Here is an 18,476-nt window from a genome sequence, read left to right as displayed (position 1 = left end):
AGTTATTTCCCTGATGAGTTTACTGGGGCATAGAGATGGATATCCTGCTTTTGGAAACGACCAGAAAGCAATCGTTTACCTTTGGAGTAAAACATGAGCTTCCCTTGGCACTACAACGTTCTAAGTTAGATTTTGGGTTTGTGCCACAGCAACAGCACATGCCTGTGACAGTGATCCTGGTGTTGCGTCTCTGTCTGGGCCCTCCCAGCAGAGATGGCAGTGGCTCAGCTGCCTTAAGGAAACCCTTGGTTGACCTTAATGTGGGGAATGAATGTTCCTTGGAATAAACAGTTTGCAGAAGGAGGCTGCTAATAGCAAAACCTCAAAGGCTCTTGCGCAACTTCAGAAGGAGGAAACTGGTGCTTTTGATTTTTCCCAGCTTTGAGTCTTCTGGGAGAAATTCAACAAAGAAGCTGTTGACATCTATACTCGGAGTGGCTCATGAATTTTCCCACTCCTGGTGAGAAAAAATTACGTTCTTGGGTTTCATAGTCACTTTTAGAAGCTTTTTATAGCTGGTAGAATTTGACTTATTTGATCCTAGTTAGAGGGAGACTACTGTATCACATCAGGAATGGTGCTAAGGGCTTAATAGCTCAAAGGAGGAGCCTCCAGCCTTCAATCTGATACAGAAGTTTAAAATCCACTGCTGCCTCCACGTTGCAGAAGCAATGACTTTTGTGTTTGAGGCATAGTTACTGTTCACTGTTACTATTTTTCATTTTTCATCTCAGACAAGAAATGCATGCACAGAGAGCTTGCTTCTGGGTTTGGTGCCACTGTAATTTATAGACCATGGCCCCATTTCATGCAGCAGCCAGACACCTATCTCAGGGAGACAAGAGGGACTGCCACAAATGCACAAGAGCTTCCTTAAGTGGGGCAGTCAAACAGCAGGGTAGTTCTTGTTAAAAGCTTTTGATCTCATAATCATCCCATCTTATCCCAGTAAATTTCAATTATAATCACAGGAAGGAGGAAATGACAAATAGAGGTATTGACATGAATGTGTGGGCCAAGAAAAGTGAGAGAGGGGTGTAATGATGAAATTGGTGTGCAGTCTTCAGGAAGCTCATGCAATAGTTCATCAGGTGGGAAGGGAAGGAAGGGATGAAAAATTGTACAGACCCAGGTTTGAAACCATGAGCTTAAGGAAATAACAGGCAGACTGGGCTCAAATCCACTGAAGTCAAGGGGTAGCTTGTCAATAGTTCCAGCTTGCTTTGCAGCAGGCTTTAATGCTATCATCTTTGCTTTCAGTTCCCTGTCTGAAATGCTTCTGGTCTGTCCTCAAAATCAGATTTTGGGGTGTTACTCCAAGATTTTGCCTGTGAATCCCTTGAAAGCAGAGCAGCAGTCTGCCTACTGTCTTACGCATGACAGCGTGTCTCAGGATGCGCAAGGCTGCAGGGAACTAATGGATTTTTTATGACCATTTTTACGGGCATCAGAGAAAAGGGCCATTCAGTCCATCCAGTCTGTTGTACCATCCTGATAGTAACGAAAGCATTACGACATTTCCCCTGTGCCCTACCTTCTAGGGGAATACAGTGCAGCTGTAGACCAGCTGTGCTTCATTTGCACTCTGCAACAGAGTCCTTTTGTCTGCTTTAACTGCTATTTACCATCTTCTCTTTCACCATTCCTTCCTTCTCCTTTTGCCCCTACATTTGGCTCTTTATAGGCAACGCAATTGCTAAAACACAGGTTGTCTCTTTGAAATGTAACATTTTCTGGGCTTAGCATCTATCCCTCATAATGTTAAATCTAAGACAGCTTTCCATATTTGTGATATGAAGGAAAATGAAGAACGACTCCTTTTGAGTGAGTACAAAACGATGGCACATTGCAGCCCTGGCTCCAATTTCATTGGAAATAATGGATTTCTCACAGAGCTTTAAGCGCTCGGCAGAGGCCCTGATCTGTTGATGAACCGAAGCAAGTTTGCCACTCAGCCATGGCTGCTTAGCAGACACCACTTTTAAAATTGTTCCTATTTGTTGTTCCGTAAAAAGAGATGTTCCAGTTGCAGCGTCTCCGGTGTGTCTCCAGTGTTGCAGAGTAAAAAACCAAATTTTAAAATCCACATTTCCCATTTCATCTCTAAATAATTGAGGACAAAGCTGAGTCAGGCAATAAGCGCCTTTCCTAAGGCAAAATACTGAAATGAAAATATAGCACCTCATTCTTCAAATCCAAGTGAGATGGTTTGCTGTAAGCATCTCAGTCAACACCATTGAGGCCATGGGCAGCAGTGGGCTGCTTGTCTTTCTTTAGTCCAGCATAATTTCACCACATTCCAATGTCATCTTTGCTTCCAAAAAAAAAAAACCCAAAAAACTCCACAGGGTTTGATCCAAATACTAATATAGCAGGAGCAGGTAGACCATTTCTAATGCATGCATCAGAAGAAGAAAGCGACCTGCTACTTTCATTTATTCCCTGCTCCCCTAACCCAGTGACCATGGAGTTGCATGTATACAACATCTAAGCAGAATAAATCAATTTCTTAAATGACTTTTCAAGTATGGCAGTATTGCCAAAAATCTTTCGTGCAGCCCAAATTTCTGCTGGGCAGCTATGGCAAACAATGAAGTGACATATTTTGCAGTGGATTACATCACTTTTCCTGTGACCTGTGCCATTTTGGCAGACATAGACATAGCACTGCAGGTTGCCAAGGGGCTGCTGTCTTGAGTGTTTTGATTTTTAAAAGTCAATGTCTTTTCCTTGGCGAAACAAATGGTGGGCTAACAGTAGTGTTTTGGATACTAGCGCCATCCGGTGGCCCATGAAAAATGCCATAATCCTATTCAGTGTCCCCAAGGAACACTAATGTATTGCGTTTTCAGCCAAAGTAGGGCCATGATGAAAATACTTGATAGAAAAAGTAAAGCACTGAGTTGTAGAGGTCCATATTTTATTATTATTTTACATACTGTGAGCACAGACCCATTTGCAAAAAAGGGATTCAGTCTTTGTGTTTAGGTCAGTTCAGTTGTCTCAAAGGTGGATACTTGGACATCAGCACAGCTATCTTTTATTGCAGACTGTTAGTCATTATTCTGAGCATTTAAAGCAGATTATCAGGGATTAACTCTGCTCATATGAAAAAGGAAAAAAATCTGATACTGCAGTGTGGTGTAGGCGGACAATAATTCTGCAATTTAGCAAAAGGACTTCTGTGACGTGCCTATTCATGAGCACATACACATCCACATGACAGTAGGAAATGAGGCAACATTTATTAGATCTGTTCATATTTCTGGGGAAAAAACAAGCAAACAACAAAAAATACAGGCAAGACCTTATTCGGGTAGGAAAGGAAGGAAGGAAAAAGAAGTAGTAAACTTCAGGCTACACAGGAGCCATTGCCCTGTGTTGTGTTACTGAGATAAATACTGAAAAGGAATTTTAGTTTAAGTAAAGGAATTATAGTGTGAGACATTGGGAAAATTGACAGGTGCTGTGAAATCCGCCATTTCTTGATCAGTTCTTCATTTGCTGTTCTCACATGCTACTCTTCAAGGGCAATGTGTCTTTGTCCATGGTAATTTTTCTTCAGTTAGTAAGCTTTACTAGGGTAAGGGGTTACCTGAAGACTAGGAGGAGGTATAGACTGAGGAAAAATATTGTTCTGAGATGTGAGCCATAAAGCAGATGGTTTTAATCCAAGAGGATTTGACAGTCTTTTTTGTCTATACTGAATCTTTTGTTCTTGAAAGTGCTTTAATGTTCCCCATCTTACGATTTGCAAAACTTGGAGGCGCTCAAACACAAAAAACTTAACATAAAATAGGCATCTATTAAGATGGGCAGAGCAGGATCAGGATTTTTTTGCCTGTGGAAATTTTTATTTGAGATTGCTGCTGAAAATTGCAGCTCACGAAATGACTTCCAGTAGGAATGTGAGCCACATGATCTATAGAATAAACAGCTCTGACCACAGCTAGTTACAGGAAAACAAACAGGCATCTTCCAGTAAAGCACACACTTGAGGCATAAACCCTGGCAACAGGATTAAAGTGTGACATGCATGGCCTGAGAGTCTAGCCTGATCTCTTGATTGTCACACACCAACAGAATAAATTGTTGGTAACAAACAGAAAACATCCATTGCAGAGACCTTTTGCCTCGTACTGGCTTGGATGTGGTCGTTCTTGTGACATTAATATGAATAGACTGATTCACTATTTGTATCCCTGCCTAGAAGATGGTATCTTTATCAAAACATATTTCCAGTTCTCAGAAGAGTGCTAAAAATAGTAGAAGTGATAAACCAACAGCAGGAAGTAGACTTTATGGATCATCATTTACTCCAGCCTATTTAATTACATTGGTTACTAAAGAATAGTAATGTGGGGAGGACTCAGAAGAAATTATGCTTGTTGTTTTTATGGATGTATTATATTTGTTAACATGCAATTTTATAATGCAAGCTAGCATCATGCAGCTCCAAAGGCAGACCAGAAAAGAAATCACGACTCCAGGAATCAGAATTTAGTTTGAATTACCTATTTTAGGAGATCAAATGCTGCCTTCAGAGCTCAAATTCTCTGTGGTGTTGATACATCAGGATATTTCCCTTCGGCCATGCTGCTGCGTGACAAAAAGAATTCAGCATGGTTCTCAGCAGGTCTTGTCACTTTTTGCAACTTCCCAATGTCAGAATAATTTGTGCAAAAAAGCAGAGAATCCTCAATTCCTTACTCCTTTGCCTTCAATGTGATGACAGCCTGGCAAGGTATCATCTAGAGCTAAGTGACCAGTTGTGCTATGGGGTATACTCCTGCTCCACGGAAAGGACATGGGATCCAGCTGTTGCTACCAGCTGCTGTGCCAGAAAAATGTCCTGTAATTCATGCCTGAAAGACGGGAGCAAAGGTGTGATTTATAAAAAAGGGTTGTTTTGGATTGTCCCTTGGCTTTCTGCCATTGAAGTAGAAGTTCCCGAAGAAAAGGAGTAGATTATGGGGAGAAAACTATATATTCTGTGGGTGGCAAACAAGATGCTGTTGTGTTCCAGCTGCCTGTAACTCTTCTGCATAGTTGTTAGAGACAAATGACTACTTACTATGTGCTTTGCAGAGTTACGCTGAATAAGTACCCTTTTTTATTAAGTAAGGACTGTGACAACCATGTCTAACAAGTTCTGGAGAAAGAGATCCTCTAAGGGAGCACGTGTGGCTGTGTAGAATTGCTTGGGCAGAAAGAAATATGCAAGGAAAGGTCTTGCTTTTTTTCATGCTTACCACAGTACAGAACAGAGCAGATCTGGGGCCTAGAGGCATCTGGTGGAAAAACACTGGTTTTCTAGCCTTTGGTTGAAAGTCTTCCTTTTATGATGTGCACCTTCTATTCTGGCATTTGGATTTTTTTCCCTTCTTTCCACAAAAGTGCTTTATCCATGGTGGTTTTGAGTGCTTTTTGTTACCATAAGGGTGAGCAGGAAGAGGCTTATTTAAGTCACAGAATGACAAGCCATATATTGCATAGAGATACCTCCAGAAGGAGCTCCTTGATACTCTGATGCTTTTATGACATCTGGCAAAAGCAGACTCAAAGCTCTTTTTCTCTTCAGACTCTTCCTTCAGGTGATATTTAGTGCTAGCCTAAACTACAAATCACATTTTTGCCTGCATAGCACATTAGTCAGGGGAATATGATGATTTAGGTTTTATTTTCACTAGCAAAAGTTAAATGGAAGATAGTTTGAGTTTGGATTGCTTGGAGGGTGGCAAGAAGTTGGGTGTTCTTCTTCCCACCAAACCCAGACATAGAAAATGTGGCCATCTGCAGACAAAATGCTTTATCCTTTAGTGGAATCCAGCAGTTTGCCTCTTCAGACTTTGGAATTATGACAGAGCTTGTAATATTACTGCTTGTTACTGGCACATCCTACCCCCACTCATGCTCATGGGAGTCATAGAATCATAGAGTTGTAGAATGGCTTGGGTTGGAAGGGACCTTAAAGACTATCTCATCCCTACCACCATGCCAGGGGCACTTTTCACCAGCTCATGTTGTTTAGAGCCACATCCAGCCTGAACTTGAACACTCCCAGGGACGGGACTTCCAGAACTTCTAGGCAACCTCTCACAGTAAAGAATTTCTTCCTAATATGTAATCTAAAGCTACTCTCTTTCAGTTTGAAGCCATTCCCCCTTGTTCTGTCCACAGGTTCTTGTCGAAAGTCCCTCTCTATGTTTCTTGTAGGGTCCCTTCAGGTTCTTCAGGTCCCTAGAAGGTTGCAGTTAGGCCACCTTGCAGCCTCCTCTTTTCCAGGCTGAACAATTCCAATTCCCTCAGCCTTTTCTTATAGGAGAGATGCTCCGTCCCTCTAAACATCTTGGTGGCCTCCTCTGGACTCACTCCAGCAGGTCCTTCTGTGCTGGGACCCCACAGCTGGATGCAGTGTTCCAGGTGGGGTCTCACCAGAGCAGAGCAGAGGGGCAGAATCCCCTCTCTCCCCTGCTGCCCACGCTGCTTTGGATGCAGCCCAGGACACGTTTGGCTTTCTGGGCTGTGGGTGCTCATGGCTGGGTCATGTCCAGCCTCTCACCCACCAGCACCCCCAAGGCCTTCTCACAGGGCTGCTCTCCATCTGTTCATCCCCAGCCTGTGCTGGTACTGGGAGTGTCCTGACCCAGGTGCAGCAGCTTGCACCTGGTCTTGTTTAACCTCATGAGATTCCCATGGGCCCACTTCTCAAACTTGTCCAGGTCCCTCTGGATGGCATCCTGACCTTCAGGGGTCCATCTTGCAAGCTGTTGTAGGCTATCTGCTAACAAAAAAGGGGACGCAGGTCTCCGTCTTCCCATCCCTGCTAGGCAACAGGCAGTTTTGTATATTTGATTTCAGGGGACTGTAGAGAGCACAGGTAGAGTGGCTTATACTGATCAGTAGCACCTCCGCTTCAGGCTACATCATTCACTTCACAGAGCAACCTGCTCAGCAGTGGATTCACTGTGAACTGTACAAGCTGGAGCACTTCTGTCAATTCATCCTTGCTTGACTGGAGAGGTACCTAGGAAACACCCAGCATTTCAGGGACGGGAGCTTCAGTAGTGTCACTACTAGCTGGCTTGCTGTGATCTAAGTTTAGTGGCACTGTGCATGCTATGTCAAGCAAAACTCAGCTTGCTGACCTTAGTGTTGTACCCTCTTTTCTTTGTGGTATGTATCCAGTCTTGCAGCTTGTCATCTTCAACATTTTAGTTGCTCTGAGGGGGAAAATCTGTTATTTCTAGGGGCTGTGCAGAGCAGTGATTTTGCAGGCAAGCTGACCCTTGTCAAAAGTGGATTGCAAGTGATTTCAGTGGTACAGGAGACGCTTGTCAGATCAGTGATGTAGTCTATAAAGTTTATTCTGATGTAGAGGAAGAGCATGCACTGTAAATGTGCAAAAAGTGACCTCATTCTGTTCACATTAAAGATAATGGGTGAAGCCATTTGAAAATCCCAGAGACAATATTCTCAAAGTTTTCTTTAGCAGTTATAGTGAGAGCTTGGTAGTGTGTCAAACTTGTGTCTTTCAACAGAAAAAAAAAAAAAAAAGCCTGAATCATTTGAATAAGTTATAAATCCTGAGTAGCTCTTTGTGGAAAATAATTTCTCCCTGCTTCTGTGAGCCACTGCCTCAAGAAACTTTTTGCCCGACTGTTAGAAAGCATCCTGAATTTGTGTGTTCATCTGTAACACTGCTGAATACAGTTAGGGCTTAATGACAAACACTATGTGCTGTTCCTTGAGCTTCCGCTGTGCTTGTAGTCATGTAACGAAGTGTGATGGGAGGCAAAGTTCTGGTAAGTTCTGTTTGTTCCTTCCTGGAGGAACATGACACTAGATCTCTGCAAGATACCTGTCAGAGGATCTGAGACACAAAAATTCACGAAATGCAAGGTTTTGATCCATCCAGCCTCAGGACTTGGGAATCCATATAGTTTGCACAGAATTACTGCACACAGTGCTTAGTTCTGGCTGTGAGACTGTTTCTGTCATAACATAACAATCCCAGGCGGGAATTAGTACCTCTTTCTAATAGATTTTGTGCAGTTATGGAACAGAGAGACTGTGTCTGCCACGAAGAGCTTGAGGTCTAAATAAAGTTTCCTGTCTCTGGTGGCAGACCAGTTGGAAGCCCAATCAAGATACAGTGGGTTGTGTTGTCTCTGCCATGGACTGAGAGATTGAGAGAGACCACCAAACAAACAGCCGTGATCATCAGAAGTGGTCAAGGATGGAGATACTCCTCTTCTTAAATGATCTTGCAGAAAGTGAATATTTTAATATTCCATACACTTTCTGGAGCCCAATCCTGGTTTACTAAACTCTGAGCAAAAACTAAAATATCTTTCTAACCAGACTTTAGTGAGGTTTCTAAGTCCTCATTTGAACTATTTGGTCCACTCCTGTGTGGGCACTTGCAGCCAAAAGTGGTGCTGACTTGAGCTGTGGGAACTGGATTTTGTATAGAAGTCAACAGCTACTGCCTGTGCAGGATGACTGGTCCTCTAACATTCAGACCATGAAAAGGTTCCCATGAATTCCCTCATTCTGAAGGCCAACTGACTACATATCACACAAGTGCTAATGCACAGAGGAGAGGGATTTTTCAACCCCTCTCCTGTACCAGTAAATCTATTCCCAGCACTCTTCCTAGACTCTCCTGCCATTCCTGGAAAAATCTTGGGTATGTCTTTTCCTAATGGACCTTGGGTGTTGGCTTTACATGCTCTTCTGGAGGTCCCTTCAAAGCCTAGTGATTCAGCTGTGTGAGGCATCATACCAAGCCTGCAATTGTATCCCATTTGGGCTCTGCAGCAGTCCAGTTTTTCAGGTAGCAGCACAGCCATCAAGCTGAAAAGAGATTTGTGTGGAAGACATACATAATTGAATGGGGGGCCAGCAGTTTTCTTTAAAAAGTGAAGAAAAACTAATTTTAGCTTGGTTTGAAACAAAAATAGGAGGTTTGGTTTTCACCTTACTCTGGAAAATTCCTTCACAAGCTAGTTGGGGAGCTGTTGTCCCTCTATCTCTCTCCTTTTTCCTTTACTTCTAAGCAAAAAAAGACACTATAATCACTGTATCAATGCAATACAGTATCTCTGACCACCTTTGCCAGTAACATGTCCAGAAGTTGTATCTCTCTGCTCATAAGCTGGCAGAGTTAGTTCTGCTAAGGCAAAGGCAGCATCACCTCAGAAACCGTGGAGCAGTCTGCCTAGCGAGGGCAGAACCCATTAATTGTAGTTTATAGAACAAAGAAGCTTTTTAATTCCAAATTTATTACCATGCACAGAGTATAGATAATGGGTTTTTATTTAGTCTAGCACAAGTATGGAGCAAATACAGTGTTGAATTCTGAAAAAGTAACTTTACACTGTGGCATGAGAGGCAGGTGCTTCAATTTAAGTGGTGCTTTGCATCACTTTTGGCCAATGTACTTAAGCATCTTTTGCCTTTTGAGCATGTTTCTTAAGGTCTTTCCATTTAAAAGGTCAGAGATCTTGATTGTGGATGTCTTCCAGGTGGAAGAGAGTCTACAGGCCAAGGCAATGGTGTACACTCCTTGGAACCTGCTGCTCTGCTGTAAGCTGTCATGGCTTTTGTCATGGTTTTAAGAGTGCAGCCAGCTTAGGAATTGAGACCTTCACATTTTCTACAAGCTCCTGCAGGATATCAGAGTTTACGAACCATATGAAATATTGCAAATTGCTGTATTTTTCACCTTAATCCAGTTGCTGAGTAAAGAGAAACACACGTTTCGCACACACCTGAATTAAAAAAGATCATTCAACAGGGACTCCTATAGTGCATCATGTGCAGAGAGCATCATGTTGAAGACTGTAGTAGATGATTACTATTCACTGACTTCATGTTGTCTGAATCCCTGGAGGTGACTAAGCTACTCGTCTTAAAAAGATAAAGCTTTAAGGAAGAGTGCTAAGCCTTCTGAGGCAGTCTCAGAGAAGGATCTGACCTTCCTTAAGGATGTTCGTGTGTGCAATGTTATGGTCCTACTATGTCAGGATGGAGTAACAGTAGAAGGAAGAAGGAATATTACTTTTGAGAAGGGATATGTCTGCAGTTGCATCCTCTCCCTCCTCCAGCTTCATAGAAGGAATTGCTGCATTTTCAAAAGATGCATTTTCAAGTTAACAGAAGAGCAAAACTGATAGAAATACACCCTGGAAGAAGAAATGGTTTCAAAATCTGATGTTATAGAATAGTAAGGCTTCCTTTGCGCAGGACACCCAGACAAAGACAGAGGAGTTGCACAGGAGAGGTTAAACAGGACATGCATGACAACTTGTTGTCATTCAATAGAAGAGGCCACATTACTCCGACTGGAGGAGGCAAGCAGGAAGAGGCAGGAATCAACCCACAATCCCAAAGCTTCTTTTGTTAGCTGCATGGTTTGGCTTTTTGGTACTCTGTTTACTGTTTAATAAGCTGTTAAAATCGTTCAGAGTTTTATAAATCTGTCAGGTGTGTGTGTCAGCTAAGTGTGAAATTTCTCTAAATTATACAGGCTTCGCTGTTTCAGATCTCTCCAAAACCTGAGCACCTGGGCAGACAAACCTGCACAAACCACACAGCAGGTATATGGGTCACTGAGGTGACCTTGAAGCTGTGAATTCCCAGATACACTTCACAGCAGGGATACAAATCACAGAAAAATGCAGGCAGTTTTCTGAAGGGGACAAACCTTTGATGGCACAGCAAAAATTTGCCCTCTCTGCATCAGTTTGAGTTCTGGAGCCAAGCATTAAGGCAGTGAGATCCAGACTCTGTTTTTCTGTTGCTCTGCCTAGGGTGTCCCCATCAGTGCAGCAGACTGACTCTGTGCCCTCCTCTGCATCCTGCCTGTGGCCTGCAGCCTTGAGCACCCTGTCTTGAAGATCTGCAGCCAATCCATTCCTGGAGAGCAGTCAGGCACGTCACAGGTTTCGTGTGCTTACCGGTTCCTTCTTACTTGATGTGGCCAGAGGGTGATGAAAAGCTGCATTGGGTGTCTCTTTGTGTTGCCAGGATCAGGGTGGTCTTTGCCTTTGATGGTGAAGGGAGAAGGCCAGCAGATGAATTTGGTAGGCATTAAGTAGTGTAGTGTCCCAGCTGTTCCTATTCACATGGAAAGCATTGGGATGCCTGACCTAAAGGAATGTCATAGCAGTAATTCCTCCCGCATACTGCTAAGATTCAGTGTTGAGGCATGTGATCTTACACCTGTCAAATTAAATAAGCTTTCCAGAAGAAAGCTGGCTGGAGATGAAGCCAGTTCTTTCATGTGTTACAAAGGCTAGATGCCAAAGCCGAGGCTGGGTAGGATTTTTAACATACCTGGACCACAACATGCTTTTTTACCAAGCACATAGATGTATCTACTCTCCCAGTCGTGATAAAGGTCTTCATTTATGGTCAATGATCCCTCTGTGTTCTCATGTTCGAGTAATGTGATTCCTGTGATTAACTGGAGAGGAGGCAGAAATGGCATGTCCAGCAGCCCCATCAGTCTCTGTGACTCAGCAGGGAGTTACCCCCTAACCGAAGAGGGGCACTCATGCTCTCCCAGACCTGTGTGGGTCTTCACAAGGTGCAAATGGATAAGATCTCCAGGGCTGGTCAAAAAGCAAGAGGAACCCAGCCCTCTACAGCCTCTTCAGAAAGAAAGGAAAACTTAGCCAGAATGGTGGTTTGTGAACTGGTGTATTGTCTCATTAGTTTGGAAGGGTACTGGCAGATAGAAGGTGGCAAGTCTCAGACTTCGGATTGCGTCACACTCTGCTTGCAGGCAAGGTTCTGTCCCTCCTTCTTTTCTCTGTAAAACCAGGTATGAATGTAGAATTACGTTCCTCCTGAATGTAGAAGTTAAGAGTCAAAGTTAGAAGTTAAGACACCGGCAACTGCCACATGTTAGCAGATCCCTGAGCATCAGACAATGTAAGTATCCTTAGCTCATAACCAACATTGCACAAAAGCTTAAAGAAAAGGGTTTGAGCCAATAGTTTCATCCCACAAATGACAAGAAGTGCTTTTCAGCAGCAGAGGAGCCCTGCACAGTACAACTGCCAAGCACAGCCTTGCAAAATGAGCAGATCGGATGGGATGCCATGCAGGTCAGTGCCAAAAGCCTTGGGATCAGCAGGCAAGCTGCCACACAGACAGGCAAAGGGAGGAAGCCTCAGTACAAACATTTTGATGTGGGGCACTGAGATTCTGAAACAATTTGCTAATCCAGCCAGAATGTAAGGATTAAAACACAAAGCCCAACTCTAGGTATTAATTCCTTCATTTGGGTCTTTTCTACCAGTGCTTTGAAAATAACAAGCAAAAAGCTGGATATGGTTCAAGTACCGGAATTAGCACTGGTTGTCCCTGTGGATTCTGGCCATTGCTCTGTGCTGACCATCCAGATCAGTTTGTTCCCTTTCCACTGCAGAAAATCCAGTTTCCTCTTCCCACTTAATATGCTGTGTCCTGGAGAAGTTTTAAGTTTCTTGAGGTGAACATGTCTGTCATATGTGCAATTAAAATGTATAAAAAGGGAAAACAAATTTTGCTGAAATCCCAGTCTTGGTAATTCTAATCTCTCACCAAGTGAAAAATAATGCATAGAGATCCTAACCAGACATTTGCTTAAGGGAAAACCAGCATAAGCAATCAGAGCTTCAGCTTGGATGCTTTAAAATCTTTGTGATTTATTTTTCATTTCTAGATAAACCTTGTATGGGTGTTTCTCTGCACATTCAGCTGTGATCAGAAGTGTTTTCACCTTTACAATGAGCCTTTACAACAGCCTTATTGGCAGCATAAAGAGGTATTTAAGGAGTGTATGGGGCATAAGGGTAAACAGGAGAGTTTTATTTGAAGCTGTGGAAATGTGATTAAATTATAGCCACAGACCAAGTCCTGTCTTTCTCCTTTTCAGCAGCAGACAGTGGAAAGATAGACATTGAACTGCATGGATTTAAACCAAAGCCAGTTAGCAGCAATATGAGAGAAGGGAAAGATAATGAACTGATTTTCTACAAATAGCCTACTCAGGCTAAAGAAAACTCCTTATTGTATACTTTTGTGAACGAAAATGTAAAGTCTGCTTAACATTCCTTATCCAAAATATATTTTTAAGAAAAATACAGAGAAAAGGTACTTGATTAAAAAGCAGCTTATTTCAGAATTTTAGTTGTCTAAAGAAAATAGAAGTTTCAGAATTTCTTCTATGTGACATTATCTAGAAAATTCACCTTATTTTTAGGAAGAAAGGCAATTTGCTAGACGAAGACAGAATTTTTCATCTAGCTCAGGCGTTAATAGAAGAAGCTATACACATCATCTTGGAGGCTAGCTGTAGTAGGCACTAGGTAATGGAGTGTAGTTGCCTGTCATTTATGACTGCTACTAAGGATTATCCAGAATAATGGATAAATCATTCTATTTCATGATTTATACTAACAGGCTCTATACAGTTTTTTGAGCTCTTTCCAGAAATAATTGATGTTGCAGAGAAGGTTGCTCCTGGACTCAGGTGACCCTGAGCTCTTACCCGTTTCCCATTTTCAGGGTTAGTGTAAAAGCTTCAAAGTTCTGGAAGACATGCTGATGTGGAATTAATAGGGGGTGGGAATCTGACATTTTTATGGTAACTGTTTGCTTCATTGTCACATCTCACAGAAAAGGTACTCAGACCCCAATGACCCTGGTCACCTCTCAGTAGCCATTAAAGAGCCTGAGATCAAATTGTACATGCATAGGAATGTGTGGCTTTTTTTCTGTCAGCAACTGAAGGCAAGCCGCATCTGTGGGTGTCAGCCCATGTTCACTTCAGAAATGGGAGGAAATAAGGGAAATTGACTGAAACTTTTCATACTTCAAGGACTCATTATGGTGGTGACCCAGTCAAAAATGCACATGGATTGTGTTAGACCTGAAGCTGCTTCCACTGACCCAGTAGCATTCAGTGAAAGGAAGATTTGCATGTAAGATCTGGGTTGCATGGAAATGGGTATTACTGCTCCATCCAAGTGGGGATTTCTCCATGGGCTACCAGAGGAACTGTGTTTTCTTCCCAGATATTTTTACTTCATCATCTCAATGAGACATTTTTCCATTATGTCCCCTTTCAAAATTGCTAATAAGGGAATTTTTAAAAAGGAAATTCCTTCCCATGTTCATCAGTTTTCAGTAAGGGCTGTTCTTCTTGGAGCAGTGCCATCCTTTTATTTGTTGTTTGAGATGCATGGTGATTTTAATTAAGGAGTCATTGTCTATGTGCATTGTGGTGGTTGCCTTCAGTGACCAGAGAGCTATAATTACAAGCACACAGGGCAGCTGAAATTCTTGCTGCAGCCCTTTAGAGGATTATGGGAATTGCTGTCTTCACCAAAGATTATCCTTTCTCCTCCTGGACAGTGTTGACTTGGATAGTCTCAACTATGACATTGGCAGTGGGTTTGTGGCAGTCAGGAAATGTTCATAACTCAGAAGTCCCAAGCAGCAGTTAGTCTTACAGGGCTCCATGTGAACTAACTTCTCCTCTGATATCCCAAACAGACCGGATGACTATTTCAGGTCTCCTACTCAAATACTGTGTTGAGGGCAATGTGCAAGTGGAAGCAGAGCTATTCAATTTGCTTTAACAGGTCAGCACACGAGATACCCATCCTTTGACATAGTGCAAGAATAGCCTCTTAGATGCAAAGTTGCAGTGGAAGCCAGTGTATTTCTGCCTGACAATATGTTATTTCTTCACCTTGAGAGTCACTACAGTGCAAGTAATTCTGCCTTACCCTTCGCAGAGGCCTGTTCAGTATACTAAATAAAAGGCATTTCCATAACTTCCAGGCTTTTCTAGTTACTCCCTTACCAGGTTCTGCCTCAGTGAATTAAGTTTATTTTGTTTCCAAAACAAACATGCCAAGTCATTTCTTATGTTCTGTGGCAAGCTGTGTGGTTAATGGAAATCAACCCTTGCAACAGTAATCTCCATTTTATACCAGTTTCACAAGAGAGGAGGTGGAAGGCGTACCTAATCGTGAATTGTTCACCTTGTCTCCAGCCTCAGCTTTGATTTCCTGCTGTGTATACAGCTGTGGAAAGAGCAGGCATGACGAAGGAAGCTAAACCCAGCCCTTACCTTTTAGGTGGGTTTCACTCGTTCCCCTCAGGCATTTATCTGCTGCACCTGTGCAACTGGGAACTCCTGTTGTTTATTCCTCAATAATCCATCTGCTTCTTGCTTGGAGTAATGGACATGGACACAGCTTTATCATTAAGTGGGTATATGGAAGATAATGAAAATCATTGCAGCAGGAGGCTGTACTCCTGATACCCCTGCATCCTATCTAGAACTTTCCAACATACAATTTGCTTCAATTAGATATGGAGGAGGTCCGGTAAGGTGGGCTACCAAGGTCTCAGACACTTAGGACACTTGGAATAATGAATCTGTGCTTTAGGAAATGAGTCTTCTGCACAGGAGAACTGTGAGTGAAGAAGGGTGTCAGTCCCCTCATCTCCTGATGCTACGTAGAAGCAGAGAGTGCAATTCTCTAAAGTTCAGAAAACGGATTCCATTATACATGTGCAGGGAAGTTGTCCCTGGCTCATGTTTTAAGTGAAACAAAGCTTAGTGAGGTGCCCATGGGATTTCAGGGAACTGGGGCAGAGAGGGTTTTGCAGTAAAAAGCCTAAGGGAGTAAAGCCAGTAGCTTACATTTATGTCTTGTTGATGATGTAATTGTAGAGAAAAATTTGATGTCAAGACAAGCATAGCTTGATTCTGCTTGGAGCATGGTAGGAGAGGAGCTGCAGGAAGAGTCATTTCCCATAATCGGAAAAAACATATATTTTCCCTGTGCTCAAAACAGGAGACCAGACAAGCCTCCAGCTTGCAATTACAGAGTCTGCATGGCTACCCATAACAACAGGATTTTCACCAAGCATAGTCATGCAGGACAATTGACAGTAAATAATGAAAGTGGGCATTGATGCTCCAAAAAGAGCAGGCGTCCTGCCACTGTCCTTCAAGGTGTATTTATTCTGATGTAACAGTGTCTCTGCTTCAGTTCTGCATCCTGCGTCTTCTGCTGCTGGGATTTGTGCTGCATGCTGTTCACAACAGCAGATAACATTCAGAACTGGAGTCCGCAAAGCACTGCCAATACTGGGCTGTATCATTGCAACTGGCAGGGATGGTTGCTCTCAGGAGAGTTTCCTTCTCTTCAGACGCAAGAGGAAAATAAAGAGGTGACCATACATGAATGAAGAAAGTGGGTGGAAAGAGAGAAGAGAAAAACAAAAAAAAAGGAGAAAAGTAGCCTCCTGTCTCTCTTAATATTTTCTTTCCTGGGAACCATTGCTGCTGAACAGCAAAAGAGGAAGCAAATATACAGATTTGATTTCATTTATGAGAGACATGTACTCACCACAGTGAAAATGGTCATTTTAACCACCACCCTGATGAAGGTTTCAGTTACCCTGAGGAATGGTTTCTTGGGATTATGAGAACTGCAGGTTGAAATTTTTTTACAGAACCCAGATGCTCCTTTTCCCACAGAGTTCTGGGTGTCTCCAAACTGGCAACAGAAAAATGAGATGTCAGTAACTCTTTTGCTTGGTTTTTTTTTTCCGTACTTCCTGCCCTAAAAATATGTGAGTTTTAAATACAGGGGAATGATATCTGTCAACTGGGCAGAGTAGAGAAAATAATCACTTGCTGAAGAAATTAACGTAATTCTTTGAAGACAATTCTTTGTAACTGTTTTCCTTGCTTTGAAGCAGACTATGATTTTCCTCTACTTGTGTCATTTTTGGGTGCATTTATTTTGCATTGTCACAACAGGCAAATATTGTCACAATATGTGCATTGTCACAACCTCTGTGTCAGACTGAACACTTGCTTGGCGTGCAGGATGATTCCAATGGGAAACCTCTGAAACTACTGATGGTAGCTCTTGCAGTGATGTGCCACGCTTCTACTCAAGGTTCACATGATCCCTGTTGGATTTTCTGTTGAGTTGGGGATGTTTTCTTTCATCCCAGCATGTTATCTTGGATACTTGTTCCATAAGCCTTAGCCTGACATCAATTTTAGGCATGTATTTTCACAGTGAGGTCCATCAAATAGAGCTTAGCTTCTGTGCTGCTTCATGGTGTGCTTTCTCCACAGGTCTGACCTGGATTTAAAACAAAGAAATCAGGTGCTTCTGACAGTACAAGTAGTCCAAAGGGCCTTACCAAGTCTTTACAGCCCCAAGGATTGCTAGAGGTGCACGTTTCTCCACAGATGCTTGGGGCTTGTTGGGCTGAGTAATCTTTGTATCTCTTCCCACGCTCCGCAGGCAGATTTCTAAATGAGAACAAAAATTATTTTGTAATGAAGAAATGAAGTATTCTATGATTGCAATATCTTAGGGGAATTGTTTTGGTATAACTTGTTTTCTTCAAGATCTTATACTTGCTTTGGGTTTGAGTTTTTAGTAGTTGGTGGCAATGGTTTGTGGTTGTTTGAGTTGTTTTGACTGGAACAATTTGAGAAGTGTGATACTAAACTGTAGGTTATTTTGATCAACATAACTCACTATTCAGACAAAAAAGTCAGTAGTTGTTAGGATTAACAATGAGACAAAGACAAAAGCACACAGAAACTTAGTAGAAGTCCTTAAAATCATATGTAGTTCAGGGGCTGACTGAACCAGATGTATTTCAGTTTCTGTAGTAACTGTCCCCACAGTATTCCTTCTCTCTGACTGTCCTCAGGCTCCCCTGGGATGTCCATCATGTTCTGGAACCCACAGCATCCTGAGGCAATGATTTCCACAGCAGACCGTTGTATTGGCTTCAAGCCTGCCCCATCCAGTTTCACTTGATGCCCCTTTTTTTCCTGGAGTGAGAGGTAGATGTCCACTGGCTATTTGCATGATTTCACAGATCTGTATTTGATCCTCCCAATGCCTCTTGTTCTTCCAAGTGCACGGATTCTTACTGAGTATATGATATATTTGGTTTCTAGTAATAGGAAGATGACACTGACCAACTTTAATGCTAAGAATTTCATCCTTTCCAAAATCTACCTCCTTGGAAATAAATTTATGGCTTACATATTGCACATCCACCTATGAATGCCTGAATACAGATCTCATTTTTACACAGTGTGAGTCACCTTGCTGCTTGACCTATGTTCTTTTCCACTCATGGAGGTCTGAGTAAAAAAAAAAAAAAAAGTATTTTAACTTCCCTGGTTTTCCTTGTAATTTGGTGAAGGGAGAGATGCAAACCTTAAATCCTGTTTTACTTATTAATATCTCAAGTATTCAGGGTGCCCTGAGACTACCTCCCAAATGGTACTCCTCTACCATTTTGGAAGGGTAACCATCTTTGGTGACTGACTGTATTCTTACAAAAGCAGCACAGATAGATATACGTCAGAAAGATACATATGATTTCCTTTAAAAATGCCACAATCACAGTAAAAC

At 42.3% G+C, this 18,476-nt stretch overlaps 1 protein-coding gene and 1 long non-coding RNA gene across 6 annotated transcripts in view; one reads left to right on the top strand and one right to left on the bottom strand.

Annotated features, from left to right (window-relative positions):
* The window catches only part of PALM2AKAP2 (PALM2 and AKAP2 fusion), a 265,964-nt gene that overhangs the window by 25,459 nt on the left and 222,029 nt on the right, over positions 1 to 18,476 (top strand). The gene's annotated exons all lie outside the window — the stretch shown is intronic.
* On the bottom strand, positions 7,578 to 17,380 carry LOC116438562. The gene is made up of 3 exons (XR_004237809.1): positions 17,239 to 17,380; positions 16,428 to 16,577; positions 7,578 to 11,858 (listed from the first exon to the last, which is right to left on the bottom strand). It is a non-coding gene; the product is annotated as an uncharacterized LOC116438562 (long non-coding RNA).

Source organism: Corvus moneduloides, chromosome Z, assembly GCF_009650955.1.
Source record: "Corvus moneduloides isolate bCorMon1 chromosome Z, bCorMon1.pri, whole genome shotgun sequence".
Classification (NCBI taxonomy): domain Eukaryota; kingdom Metazoa; phylum Chordata; class Aves; order Passeriformes; family Corvidae; genus Corvus; species Corvus moneduloides.
Note: the sequence above shows the minus strand (reverse complement) of the source record. Positions and strands in the feature narration are given on the sequence as shown.